The sequence below is a fragment of the Lepidochelys kempii genome, chromosome 21 (assembly GCF_965140265.1).
Source record: "Lepidochelys kempii isolate rLepKem1 chromosome 21, rLepKem1.hap2, whole genome shotgun sequence".
In the NCBI taxonomy this organism is placed as follows: domain Eukaryota; kingdom Metazoa; phylum Chordata; order Testudines; family Cheloniidae; genus Lepidochelys; species Lepidochelys kempii.
The window spans coordinates 2,316,915-2,330,254 of NC_133276.1; the positions used below are offsets into that span (position 1 = coordinate 2,316,915).

General features: G+C 52.9%; 1 protein-coding gene across 2 annotated transcripts in view; it reads left to right on the plus strand.

Moving 5' to 3' along the window:
* Window positions 1-10,112: 10,112 nt before the first annotated feature.
* RHOC (ras homolog family member C) overlaps window positions 10,113-13,340 on the plus strand; it is a 33,612-nt gene continuing 30,384 nt past the window's right edge. The window contains exon 1 of one of the 2 annotated variants that reach the window (XM_073320365.1): window positions 10,113-10,212. The gene's annotated coding sequence lies outside the window, so the exon portion shown is untranslated. Of the gene's footprint in view, window positions 10,213-11,859; window positions 11,948-13,340 lie in introns of those variants that run through there. The other variant, XM_073320366.1, reaches the window with a different exon arrangement.

Below are 13,340 nucleotides of genomic sequence, written 5' to 3' on the forward strand. Positions count from 1 at the left end.
TTACCAGCATTTTGCAGCTGGTGTGCCTGAAGCCAGGGCACCCAAAGGAGTGGCCTGATTTTCAGAGCTGCCGAGTGCCCCAGTCAAATCCTGACCTGTGATCTTTACCCATAAAGAGCTGAGCTTATAGCGGTAATGGCTCTCGCAGGGCTTTTTCTTGTTACCCCCTGGCCACGCTGCAGCTGGGAGCAGCCTCCGAGCCTAGGTAGGCAGGTTCATGCTAGCTCCACTCGAGCAAGCACGCTAGAAATAGCAGCGTGACGTTGTTGTTGGGGCTGGGGCTGGCCCCCTGAGTTTGGACCCACATGTTCGGATGAGCTTGGACTCAAGCAGCTCGCCTGAGCGGCCACCTGAGCCGTAACGTCTACACTGCTATTGTTAGCATGCTGGCTTGCGTAGAACGAGCCTGAGTCCGTGTGTCCCGGCTGCCGTGTAGACGTGCCCTCTGAGACTTGCCTCTGGCTTTAATGGGGTCTCCTCATTCTTCCTCAGACCTTCCGGGGCTGTGCGTCTTCACCCCACGTAGCTCCAGAGCGCCTCTGTGGTGAACGCACCGTCACGACTGCACAGTCAGCCTGGTGCTTCGCCCACCTTGTGTGAGCTAGAACATGGTGGGCAGGTGCCAGGTAAGGAACCAGGAGTGCAGCTCTGTGTGGTGTGCAGCGGGGCACTAGAGGGCAGCCGTGGTGTTTAGTACAACACCCTCACCGCTCCTGCCTCTGAATCTGACTGAGAGAAACTTTCTGAAGGAGAGCCCACGGCCAAAATCAATGGGCTAGATGGAGTCCAGGCTTCTGGCAGGCTCTGATTGACATCTGGCTAATGGGCTATTCATTAGGATCAGAAGAGCCTTTACAAGGAAAACGTATTCGTCTCTTGGGGCACTCCCGAGCCTGCTCCTCGTGCTTCCCAGCACGGGCTGTATGCTGCCACTGCAGGGACCCTGCCCCAGCCATGTGCTTGCGCCCTGGCTCCCAAGCAGTGCTCCCCACCCCCTTGCTGGCAGGCTGTGGGGTGCTAGCTGGTCACCCCATGTTGGCTCCACCTGCCTGTCCTTCCCCTGGTCTGAAAACAGGGGTCCGTCCGGCCCCAGCCCGCGGGGGAGGCTCCGGGTTGACCTGGTGTCCGGACGGGAAGGAAGCCCCGAGCCCGGGGCAGGGGGACCCAGGCGGAGCGTGGTCCGTCCGGCCCCAGCCCGTGGGGGAGGCTCCGGGTTGACCTGGTGTCCGGACGGGAAGGAAGCCCCAAGCCCGGGGCAGGGGGACCCGGGCGGAGCGGGGTCTGTCCGGCCCCAGCCCGCGTGGGAGGCTCCGTTACCATTGGGTTTGGACCGCTTTATAACATGACTTTTTAAGTTTCTTTTTACATTTTCAAACAGAAATCAACTGAAAATGTCCCCCCAAAATCATCAAACAATTAGAATTGCGTGGGCACTTGCAGGAGCTGAGCCCTCCTGCCTTGTCTACACACAAACCTGCACTGATTCATTTGAAGCAGTCTGGTTAAATTGTTGCAAAGCCTGTGTGGGCCCTCTTATTAGGTTTGAGTGGCTTATTTTCTTTTAGCTTAAGCCTGTCCCAATGGACTTAAACTAAACCACAATAAGCCAAGCCTGCTTTAAACTGAAATAATAGAGTCCACACAGCCTTTGCACTGGTTTAAAACCATGCCTTTAGTTAAACTGCTTGTAGACAAGCCCTCAGCCAAAGGTTGGGGAAGGGCGAGTGGGAGATGAATTGCAGCTTACTTTACAAACAGGTCTTGCCACAGCCCAGCATGAGGCAGGTCTTATCCCATTAAATAAATGGGGAAACTGAAACAGAGGTGGTGACTCTCCCAGGATTGCACAGCTGCTCTGCCACAGAGCTGGCAACAGAGCTCAGGGGTCCCTGGCTCCAATCACTGGGCCTCATTCACTATAGCCCAGCACCAGGCATTGTCCTTTGCACCAGTACTGAATCAGAATGCCAGGATTTTGCACAGGTACAAATGCCGACAGAAGGTGCAGAGCAGTGGAGAATCAGGCCTGCTGCCAATGGAAAGGCACGTGTGCAGGGATTCACCTCTCCAAAGCCAGGGCGGGGCCGATGCTAGGCAGAGGAAGTGGGGACAGGCTCTGTTAGCAGCTGGCAGTGGGGTGGAACAGCACTAACTGTGTTGGCCCTGAGCACTACTACTGCGTCTCTTGTAATATTCAATGAATGCATGGCTAAGGCAGGGCGCGGAAACACCCACAGCTCAGGATGTTCAGAAGTTAAAGGTTCCCAGAGCAATGTTAGTTCAGCCCCAGCGCATTTGTTGTCTACATTAAAGCACACCCTGAACTGCAGAAACTGTCAGCAAAACACTCCACCTTGGCAACGCAGTGGGAATGATGCATGGTGGGGGCACCAACCTGGCTTCTGTGTCTAATGCAACACTGAGGCCGAACATTTAATGAGAAAGAGCCTGGCAGACGGGAATGGTGATGCTGAGGGCGAAAGGCCTGGCTTGCACACAGTTGTTGGATTGATATAACTCTTTCAGTAAGGGGGTGATTTTTTGCCAAAACAGTTAGTGGCACAAGACCTTGTATGGATGCAGTTATTCTACTATCAAGCTGCCTTACGTTGGTACAGTCATTCCCCTTCCTATACAGGAGTAGCAATACCAACATGAAACACCTCTGTACCAGTATACCTGCATCCATAGGAGGGGAGTGGTGCCGTGTTAACTCTACAAGTACAAAGAAAAGGAGGACTTGTGGCACCTTAGAGACTAACCAATTTATTTGAGCATGAGCTTTCGTGAGCTACAGCTCACTTCATCGGATGCATGAGCTGTAGCTCACGAACGCTTATGCTCAAATAAATTGGTTAGTCTCTAAGGTGCCACAAGTCCTCCTTTTCTTTTTATTTAACAGAGGTTCATGTTTGAGTAAATCTCACAGCCCACAGTGTGAGATTCCTCATGCTGCCCCATTTGTCTGGGGAGCAGCACCGTTCCAGGCAGTTGACTCTCATAAAAATGCAGAAGGATACTCTCCAGGGCTCAAGAAGTTCAGGAGATGGAAGTGGAAGGGAAATAACAAGGTAAGCAAAGCCCAAGGGAAATATCCTGTTGCACTGTATTTCACTCGCTGCTCCCACCCTTGCCCTCCTCTGTGCTGGACACTGGAATTTATTTCTGCTCTCTCCGCTTTCCAAAGACGAGGAGATCCATCCTGGAGATCCCTGCTAATTCGTGCCGGACTTTACCTGCAGAGACATCCCGCTCAGAACAGGGCAGGGGTGAATGACAGCCTGGGCCATTGGAGGGCCAGCTGCCGGCCTTTGGGAATTGAGTTGCTGGACTTGAGCATGGTAACCTGGGGCCAGGTGTCCACATTACAGCAGCCACCCGTGTGAGGGGCACTAGCCGCCTGGGCTACCCAGCAAAGTTCAAGACTGCTCCTTTCTCGTCCAGGGCTGCAGGGTGCAGTGCGGAGGGCAGTGTGAGGGAAGCTTGCCCCACTCTGCCTGGGCCATCTCAGTCCTGGAGGCTAACAGAAGCCTCCATTGATCCAGCACTTTTCAGCAGCACCAAATTCACAGGCAACAGGTACAAGGTGATGTGTGGGTGTGAGCACCACGTCCGTCCTGGGCTGCCACTGGAGGGAGAGCCGGAGACGGGAGCATTGCGCACTACCAGTGCTGCCTGGCAGATGGGCAGGATTAATGGCTGGCACAATCAACGCTGTGTACTAGCAAGTAAACCCTGCCACTGGCACGAGCCTGGGGAAGCCACAGACGTGGGACCACTGGTAGAGGTGATCTCCCACCCCCAGAGAAAGAAAACTGCTTGGCACAGGTATCAGTATCAACAGGATAACAGCCCCTCTCCGGCCACGCCATGGCATGTTGTCACTTTGCAATGCATGCGGCAGCGATGTGATGCTGGCCCTCAGAAAATTCCTGGTGGCCACAGTAACTCCTGTGTAAGCAGCTGCCTCTGGTCAGGGTGACAGGGTGAGCAAAGCATAAATAGTCTGAATAGCAAGATTAGAGTAATCACAAGTGGGACCGTGCTGAAAGAAGCAAACGCTTTAATTATGCAGTGACTAATCTGCAGCGTGAAAGACCCACCCAGCTGGTACAAAGACATCAGCAGAACATTAAACTCCATAGATCTCTGGTTGGTGGAGAGAATGTGAGTCCATCTGGGAGCAAGGGACAATGAAAAGCAGCATGCTCGATTTCTGCCTCCAGGATCTCATCTTCAGGAAAAAGACAGTGTATAGCGGAGAAGCTTGGGAGCCATCCCTGCCCAACTCCATCCCTCTTTTGTCTTGAAGATGAGATACTGGAGGCAGAGACCATGTGTCAACAGGAGCTGGGGGAAGTGGGGGGGGGGGAGGGATTTAATATTGACTCCCATCGCTCTGAAGACATCCTGGATGGGGAGAAGTGGATTTTCTGTTGGGTGGTATATGGACATAGCACCTCGATGGGTGCATGGTACTTGGGCACCCAGTTCCCAGGAGCCTCTCAATGGAAACCAGGTTTATGTGTGGTGTCATTTTCACTGGAGATGCCAGGGCTTCTCTGTCTGTTAGCAGGAGGCCCCAGGTGATCTCAGACCCCAGTCCTGGGAACAGGACTCCCTCTTCCCAGCAGTGTTTGTGCTTCCTGGGTGGCAGGAAGAAGCAGAAGCCACAAGCTGGAAACTGTGAGCCATTCCAGGGAATTTGTATAGATCTGGATAACTGCTGAAATCATCCCTGTTTGGTTCCTTTCCTGCGGCCCTCCTGTGTTTGCTTTCTCCCTCCCCTGTATCCAAGTGTTATCTAGGCACATACACACTCTCTCCGGCACACAAACGCGCTCATTGTTTGCAGGGGGAAAGGCATGAGACTAGACACTACTTCTGAAGAGAACAGGACACTTGTTTTTCTGGAGCACAGGCTGGGGGCTGTATAAAGGAAAGGAAACCTGGGAAGGAGTTGAAGTTAAAACTTCCTCCTTGTTTCCCTTTTTTTATATGGAAATGTTTCCTTTGGAGCCAACTCCAAATCCGAAGCCCAGTAAATTAAGAACAATTGTCTCTGAGGCCAAACGCCTTTAAAATAGCAAAGGGTTTATAGGCTGTGGTGGGTCTGAACCAGAGTCCGGGGCTGGCTTTCCCTCCTAGCTGACTCACGGCCTGCAGCTGGGACTTTCAAGCAGGACCATGGATACGCTTTGACTTACCCTTCCTTTCTTGACAAATCCCTGTGTGATGGGAAATCATAACTGAGCCATACCTGAGCAACGTGCTGGATGCTGATGAAAATGCCCGGAGTGGTTCTCTAGGTGGTGAGAAAAAAGAAATCAGGAAAATGTCCCCATGTTGTTTTCCTCTGCTCGCCATGGATGGAAATGATCTAACCAGCTTTGCTCTCAGCACTGCCCGACATAACTGCAGGCTCTAGTTATCATCAGTCCTGAAATCTGGAATCACAAAACCATGGAGGCAGCCGCAACCAAGTAAATCCAGAGCTCTGTGTTTGTAGAACGTTTTTCACACGCCATGCGCAAAGTAGTCGACAAAGGTGTGTCAGCAGCGTCACCACCAGTTTACAGATGAAGAAACTGAGGACAGACTGGTGATTGCACATGGAGCAGAAGGCTGAGGTTGGAATAATGCCCAGTACTCTCGATTCCAGTTCAGTGCCTCGGTCATTGTACTTCCATTACAATGTCCCATTTCCCATTGTGCTGGAAGAGACCAATGGGCCAGCCAGCCTCCTATCCTGACCGCAGCAATGACCAATAAAGCTGATCACTATCCCATGGGAGCTGCACCCCACTCAGGTGGAGATCAGCTTCTGTCCTGACAGTTGATGGCTCTAGTGACTGTAGGGGTGAACACTGTTTTTATTCACTTACAGTAAAGGTCTAATCCTTTCTTTTAATCAGTAAGAATTCTTCCTCTCCCTTGAGACCGAGCTCTTGCTGAAAGATGAAACGATTGCTCAGGAAGATCGGCCAGGTTCGGTCTGCGCTGTATCCGCTTTGCAGCGGCTTACATCACCTTCTGCTCCCGCTTCATCCAGTCCCTTGTCATTTGATGCAGCACGAAACTCCTACCCTCAGGAATAAATAAATAGCATAAAATAAGGCCTCATAGTCGTCTTGCTGCTGTGGATGGCTATAAAGACAGGAAATGCCACAGCCAGCAGAGCCTGACCTTGTCAGTTTCCTGATTCCTGCCTTGCGGGTCATGTTTATGTTTGTAAATCACAGTCCTTGCCTGTTGCACAGCTGCAAGAATGCTTGCTGTCTCCTGTGGCTAAGGATGGTGGTGTTAGCTTCATAGGGGTGTGTGCAAGCATGAGTGTGTGTGTGAGGTTCGTATGACTCTGCCTCTGTGTGTGTTCACTTGTGTCTCGTGAACGAAATATGAATTGCTCGAGGTTTTCCCAACAAGGAATACATTTGACAATTATGTTTTTTGCGTTTCTATTTCACCAAAGCCTTAAATCTCAGGTCAACTGGCTAGGGGCCACAGCAGACTAGTTCCTAGACGCTCTATCCTAGCTACTAGCCATATGGAAGGGATGAGCTATTTGATAGCCTGGCTACTAGCAGCATGACACAGGCTACCTAATAGATATGAGACAGACTACTAGGCACAACTGGCTACCGACCATACTACACAGACTGGCTATCGTAAGGCCTTCAGGGCAGGTGGTGTCATTTACTGTTTGGCTAGGACCTAGCACAATGGCTGACAGATAGATGAGGAAGCTAAGACAATATTTTTACTGGACCACTTCTGTGGGTGAGAGATGAGCTTTTGAGCCACACAGGCTCTGTCGACACTCACAGCTTTGAGCAATATGGTTCTGTCGCACAGCCGTGCCGCTAAAAGTCGCGCAGCGTAGCCGCTGATCGTTGGCTCTGCTGCCCACGAAAAACTTCCACTCCCAACAAGTGGCGTTTCGCACTGGCACGGGCCCCGGCAAAACTTTTTGTCTCTGGGGCAGGAGGGGTTAACGCCTCTGAAAGAGAAAAGTTTTGTCCTTTAATTACAGGTTTCAGAGGAACAGCCGTGTTAGTCTGTATTCGCAAAAAGAAAAGGAGTACTTGTGGCACCTTAGAGACTAACCAATTTATTTGAGCATGAGCTTTCGTGAGCTACAGCTCACTTCAACATCTGATGAAGTGAGCTGTAGCTCACGAAAGCTCATGCTCAAATAAATTGGTTAGTCTCTAAGGTGCCACAAGTACTCCTTTTCTTTTTGTCCTTTAATTGCCACTGTTGACATTGCCACAGAGCTCTGGTTGTCAGGCCTGGAAAAGGTACTTCCAGCATCCCAGCTAAATGCTGGGTGGCACAGATTGTTTAGCCCCAGTAGTTAGCATATATTGTAAGGGACCATTCAAGGTAGAATGGCCCGTTAACACCTCTGCAGTCCTGGGGCAAAAAGGAAGGGTTGTGGGTTACCGATTGTTGTAATAAACTATAAATCCCGTGTCTTTATTAAGACCAGGATTTTTAGTGTCTAGCAAAGTTATGAATTTAAACTCCTGAGCTCATTTTTGAAAGCGTTACACCAGTTTCCTTTGAGGATGAGGGCTGATTGGTCAGAGAGTGAGTGCATTGTGAAAAGTGTTCACCCACTGGTGACAGGGTGTTTTTGTCCTGTATCATTTTCCTGTGTGAGCTCATTCACGAGCGTCGTGATTGTCTAGTTTCACCTGCCGTGTGCACAAAATGCTCCAGTAACCATTCTGCGTGTGAGTTCAGCTGCTTGGGCACAACCCTTCCATGCCAGACCGTGCAGAGGACGACAAGGTCGCTGAGGGGTTTCTGTCAGGCTAGAAAACAGGCATTTGCCATCCTGGCTTCGGGAAGCTGCTGCAGCTAATGTTGCCTACTTAGAAAAACCCTTTCCAAGATGGGCACTGGGCATTACGAACTGAAACTGGAGAACAGAGCAGCTGTTTCGGGCTGAGGAGTTGCAGCGATTTATAAATACACAAGCCTCTACCAAAACCCACATCTATCCTGTGTCTTGGCCTGCTGCTATATCTTGCCAAAATGCCAAGGCTTGAAAGTATTAATGAGGAGGTATGTGTGTTGGGGGGTGGGGGATTAAGGAGAAAGGAACAGAACTGCATCTTTCCTATTGAAAAGTGTTGGCCCAGATATGCTTTTTGGAAGGTTTTTGGAGGCCTGTTATTAAGACTGGCAATTAAATAATAATTTAGAACATGGGAAAAGTTCACTGTGAAGGGAAGTAGCAGCAAGTGCATTCCCTGGGAACAGAGGAAATAGTCAGCGAGATGTTAAGATCAGCCCCTCATGCTAATCCCAACCCTGTCCCATTAAGTGACATCCTAGCTCTAATTTCTGAGTACCCAATTACACAGGAGGGGTATTTTTCCTGCTGGTGCAATCCACAGATAGGGGAAATCCTCTGTTCTCCGGGAGCTGGGTGCAGCTAGAACCCCTTATTGGAGCTCTCCAGATGTGCAATTGGGACAGGGATCCCAAACCCCAAGGTTCTGCAGAATGAAAACCCAACCCACGGGGTTTTACAAGCCTGGACCAGCGCTCCGCCCGTTTCACCTGTCTCCAGTTCAAAGGGTATTTTAAAGATTCTCCCCTGGCTGGTGAATGCTGGAGTCACTAACACTTGGGTAACACACTCCTAGATGAGCAGGGCAGCAGTGCACCACACAAGCTGCCAGGTTCTGGGGTTGGAAGTGGGGAGTTAAAGCTTCATTGACAATTCCCCATACAGAGGTTGGTCCCCAGAGACCCCCTAGAGCTGCGGGGGTCCAGGGAGGGGGCAGGAGTGAGCACCAGTTTGTGTGTGTGCGGTGGGGGGCGGGGGGGGGGAATTCTTGTTCCTACAGCTCCTTTTGCACTTCCCCTCTGACCCTGTACCAGCCCCCAGGTCCCAGTCTCTACCTCCAGCCCCTCTCCCCATTTCCAGGCCTGTACCTAATCTCCCAGCTCCTGCTGCCAACACCCTGTGTCAGCCCTTGCCTCTGCACCTCCTCCCCATCCCCCTCCCCCATGTCATCTCCCTCCCCATCCTCCACCTTGTGCCATCCCCCTCCCCTCCTCCATATGCCCCGAGCCATCCCCCCTCCCTGTGCCATCCCCCCTCCCCCATACACCCTGTGCCATCCCCCCTCCCTGTGCCATCCCCCCTCCCCCATACACCCCGTGCCATCCCCCCTCCCTGTGCCATCCACCCTCCCCCATACACCCTGTGCCATCCCCCCTCCCTGTGCCATCCCCCCTCCCCCATACACCCCGTGCCATCCCCCCTCCCTGTGCCATCCCCCCATACACCCCGTGCCATCCCCCCTCCCTGTGCCATCCCCCCTCCCCCATACACCCTGTGCCATCCCCACCTCCATACGCCCCGTGCCATCCCCCCTCCCTGTGCCATCCCCCCTCCCCCATACACCCCGTGCCATCCCCCCTCCCTGTGCCATCCCCCTCCCCCATACACCCCGTGCCATCCCCCCTCCCTGTGCCATCCCCCCTCCCCCATACACCCCGTGCCATCCCCCCTCCCTGTGCCATCCCCCTCCCCCATACACCCCGTGCCATCCCCCCTCCCTGTGCCATCCCCCCTCCCCCATACACCCCGTGCCATCCCCCCTCCCTGTGCCATCCCCCTCCCCCATACACCCCGTGCCATCCCCCCTCCCTGTGCCATCCCCCTCCCCCATACACCCCGTGCCATCCCCCCTCCCTGTGCCATCCCCCCTCCCCCATACGCCCCGTGCCATCCCCCCTCCCTGTGCCATCCCCCCTCCCCCATACGCCCCGAGCCATCCCCCCTCCCTGTGCCATCCCCCCTCCCCCATACGCCCCGAGCCATCCCCCCTCCCTGTGCCATCCCCCCTCCCCCATACGCCCCGTGCCATCCCCCCTCCCTGTGCCATCCCCCTCCCCCATACGCCCCGTGCCATCCCCCCTCCCTGTGCCATCCCCCCTCCCCCATACACCCCGAGCCATCCCCCCTCCCTGTGCCATCCCCCCTCCCCCATACACCCCGAGCCATCCCCCCTCCCTGTGCCATCCCCCGCCCCATACGCCCCGCCCCCGGGGCGGTGGCGGCCGCAGCAGGCCCGGCGGGGTGGGCGGCCCGGCGCTGTCAGTCCCGCGCGGCCCCGCCCTGCCCGGCTCAGTCCCGCTCGCCGCGGAGCCCGAGCAGCCCGAGCCAGCGAGAGCCCCGCGGCCGAGGTACCGGGCGGAGATATGGGTAGAGGCGGGTGGGGTCAGAGGGGGTCTATGGGGTCTGGGGTCAGGGGGTATGTGGGTAGGGGCTGGTGGGGTCAGAGGGGGTCTATGGGGTCTGGAGTCAGGGAGTTTGTGGGTAGAGGCGGGTGGGGTCAGAGGGGGTCTATGGGGTCTGGGAGTTTGTGGGTAGGGGCTGGTGGGGTCAGACGGGGTCTATGGGGTCTGGGAGTTTGTGGGTAGAGGCGGGTGGGGTCAGAGGGGGTCTATGGGGTCTGGAGTCAGGGAGTTTGTGGGTAGAGGCGGGTGGGGTCAGAGGGGGTCTATGGGGTCTGGGGTCAGGGAGTTTGTGGGTAGAGGCGGGTGGGGTCAGACGGGGTCTATGGGGTCTGGGGTCAGGGGGTATGTGGGTAGAGGCGGGTGGGGTCAGAGGGGGTCTATGGGGTTTGGGGTCAGGGAGTTTGTGGGTAGGGGCTGGTGGGGTCAGAGGGGGTCTATGGGGTCTGGGAGTTTGTGGGTAGGGGCTGGTGGGGTCAGAGGGAGTCTGGGGTCAGGGGGTATGTGGGTAGAGGCTGGTGGGGGGAGCACTCAGGGTGGAGGCTGTGTGTGAGGCGGTGTTATGATGGGCATTGGGGGTGAGGAGGTTGTGGGGACGTGTGTGGGTTGGGGGCTAAGAGGGGACATAGTGGGGAGTTGGGGCATGACTTGGTTATGGGAGCTACAGGGGTGAGATGGGGCCCTAGGAAGTTGGGAGTGGCAGGGCTGTTCTGGGGGGTGTGGGGGTCAGTGGGGTTGGCGTAGGGGTGAACAGGGGTGGGTGGGGGTAGTTGGGTGGGTGTGCAGTGGGGTTCTAGCAGTGAGGTGTGGGGGAAAAGCCTTCTCTCCCCTATCCTGTTCTGGAGGGAGGGGTTCATTTACCCCTTTGTGTCCCCTTCTCTTGGGGGTCATCCCCCTGCCCTGCCCTGCCCTGCCCTGCAAAGCCCTGCTTGGGTTGAGCTTTGTCTCAGCCCAGCAGCTGGTGCAGGGAGGGCGGTTAGGAAACACTTCCCTGGCTGGTTCGTCCCTTCCTTTGGGGGTGTGCTGAGTAACTGGGGATGGGTGGGGGCCTGGGCTACACTGAGAGACTTGTGGGTGGGGGAGAACAGCCAGCTGAGCTGAGCAAACATCCCGGCTAGCCTTTCCGTGACCGTCTCTTGCATATGTACACCCACTTCCCCTGAGGAGCTGTGTGCAGAGGCCACTACTGTCTGAGTGTAGCAAGAGTGTGACTTGTTAATCAGCGTAGGAGTGCTCGCTGCTTGGTCTCCTGTGTCACTGTCAACTGGAGAACACCTACAGCTGATGCTAGAAGAAGTTTGTTTGAACCAAGCTGACTGAAATGGTGGAGGTTCCCCCATGCCCCCACTATTTGACTTGCTGTATGTGTGTGCGTGCTCCTCTGGTCATTTTCCTGTTAAAGGAGCAGCGTCCCAGTGCTAACACTGCATTTCCATATTTTCTGAACAGCAACTCTGCGTTCTAAAAAGTGTTCCTTGCTTACTACTGAGGTGGTTTTTAAACACTGATGTTAGGGGGGTGGGAAGGAGGAATAGCTTTGTAGTGTCTTAGGAGTAAGTAAGCATTCCAAAACCATGACTGAGCGGTTCTCTCCAGCATTAACAGTCTGGCAGCCAAGTCTTTTCAGCAGCAGCCAAGCCCCCTGAATCCAGCCTCAGCCGCCAGACAACCCGAGCATAAAACAGTAAGTTGTGGAGTCAGTTTATAGTGGGCAGTCTGTGACTGGAGGACATGTTGTGTGCTGAGACCTCAAGCTGATTGAAACTAACTGGGTCATGGATAAAGGAAAAAGTCACGTTTTAAGCAAATTGTGAAAAGGATTTAAAATTGTGTTATAACATAGACAAAAGACTATTCAAGGGCTTTAGTTGTGCATTCCTATTTATATTCCACTTTCAGTCACACTTTACTTTGATTGTACTAAGTGTCTTCTGGCCTCCAAACAGCTGTAATTTATGGTCTGTTTTCCTTCCTTAGCTACGGGTGAGAGTGTAGGGGCCTTAAACTGGAATCATGTGCCTAGTAGAAGATATTTGCTTAGAGAGGTTGTATCTAAATGGAAAATGCACAGAGTTACGTGACCCACACCCAGCAGGTTATCAGAAGCTTGTGTAAACAAAATTAAAAGGAGTACTTGTGGCACCTTAGAGACTAGCCACTTTATTTGAGCAAAAGCTCACGAAAGCTTATGCTTCAAATAAATTGGTTAGTCTCTAAGTTGCTACAAGTCCTCCTTTTCTTTTTGGGAATACAGACTAACAGGGCTGTTACTCTGAAACCTGTAAACAAAATATACATTGTAATCTTCTGTTTGTGTTTGTGAGGATTAGAGGTAAGGAATGTATTAGACAAATATTGACTGGCTCCAGGGCAATAACAGCACAAAACTACACCAGGTAGGAACAGTTCCTGAGACTGGTTTTTTGTTAAAAGAAAAGGAGTACTTGGTTAGTCTCTAAGGTGCCACAAGTACTCCTTTTCTTTTTGCGAATACAGACTAACACGGCTGTTACTCTGAAACCTGTTTTTTTGTTGGAAGCGAATAACATGTCCCTTATTCCTGAAGATAAATGTTGGCAGAATCCCTTGTATTAATAAATGTGTAATAAGAGACCTATGCTGCCTTAGAATGAAGATAGACTAGATAGCTTAATTGAGGGGGTGGGGAAGATGTGTCTCTACATTCTAAAGTGTGGTGGGTTGTAAGAATTTTTTATGTAAGATGCACTTCCTCTCCTTGAAAACTGAGATAGGTGCCAATGAAATCAGATGGCTTTGGATGTTGAGCCTTTGTTTCCCTATTTTGAAAAGAAATTTTGTGGAACAGTAAACTTCCAAAAGTAGAGCCACAGTCATCTGAATTCAGAGGTGATTTGCAACAATAACTTCCTAAGGAAATCTTGCGGCATTTCTCAGAACATGGAATAATCCTCACGTCCTGCCCAGCATCCCTCCCAACACACGGTTATAAACAAATCCTTGTGTGAATGCCAAGTGTAAAATGGCAGCCTCTTTAGCCAGCAGGAATCTGATGCACTACTGTGCAAAGTGTGGGGGATACACAAAGCAGGAAAGGT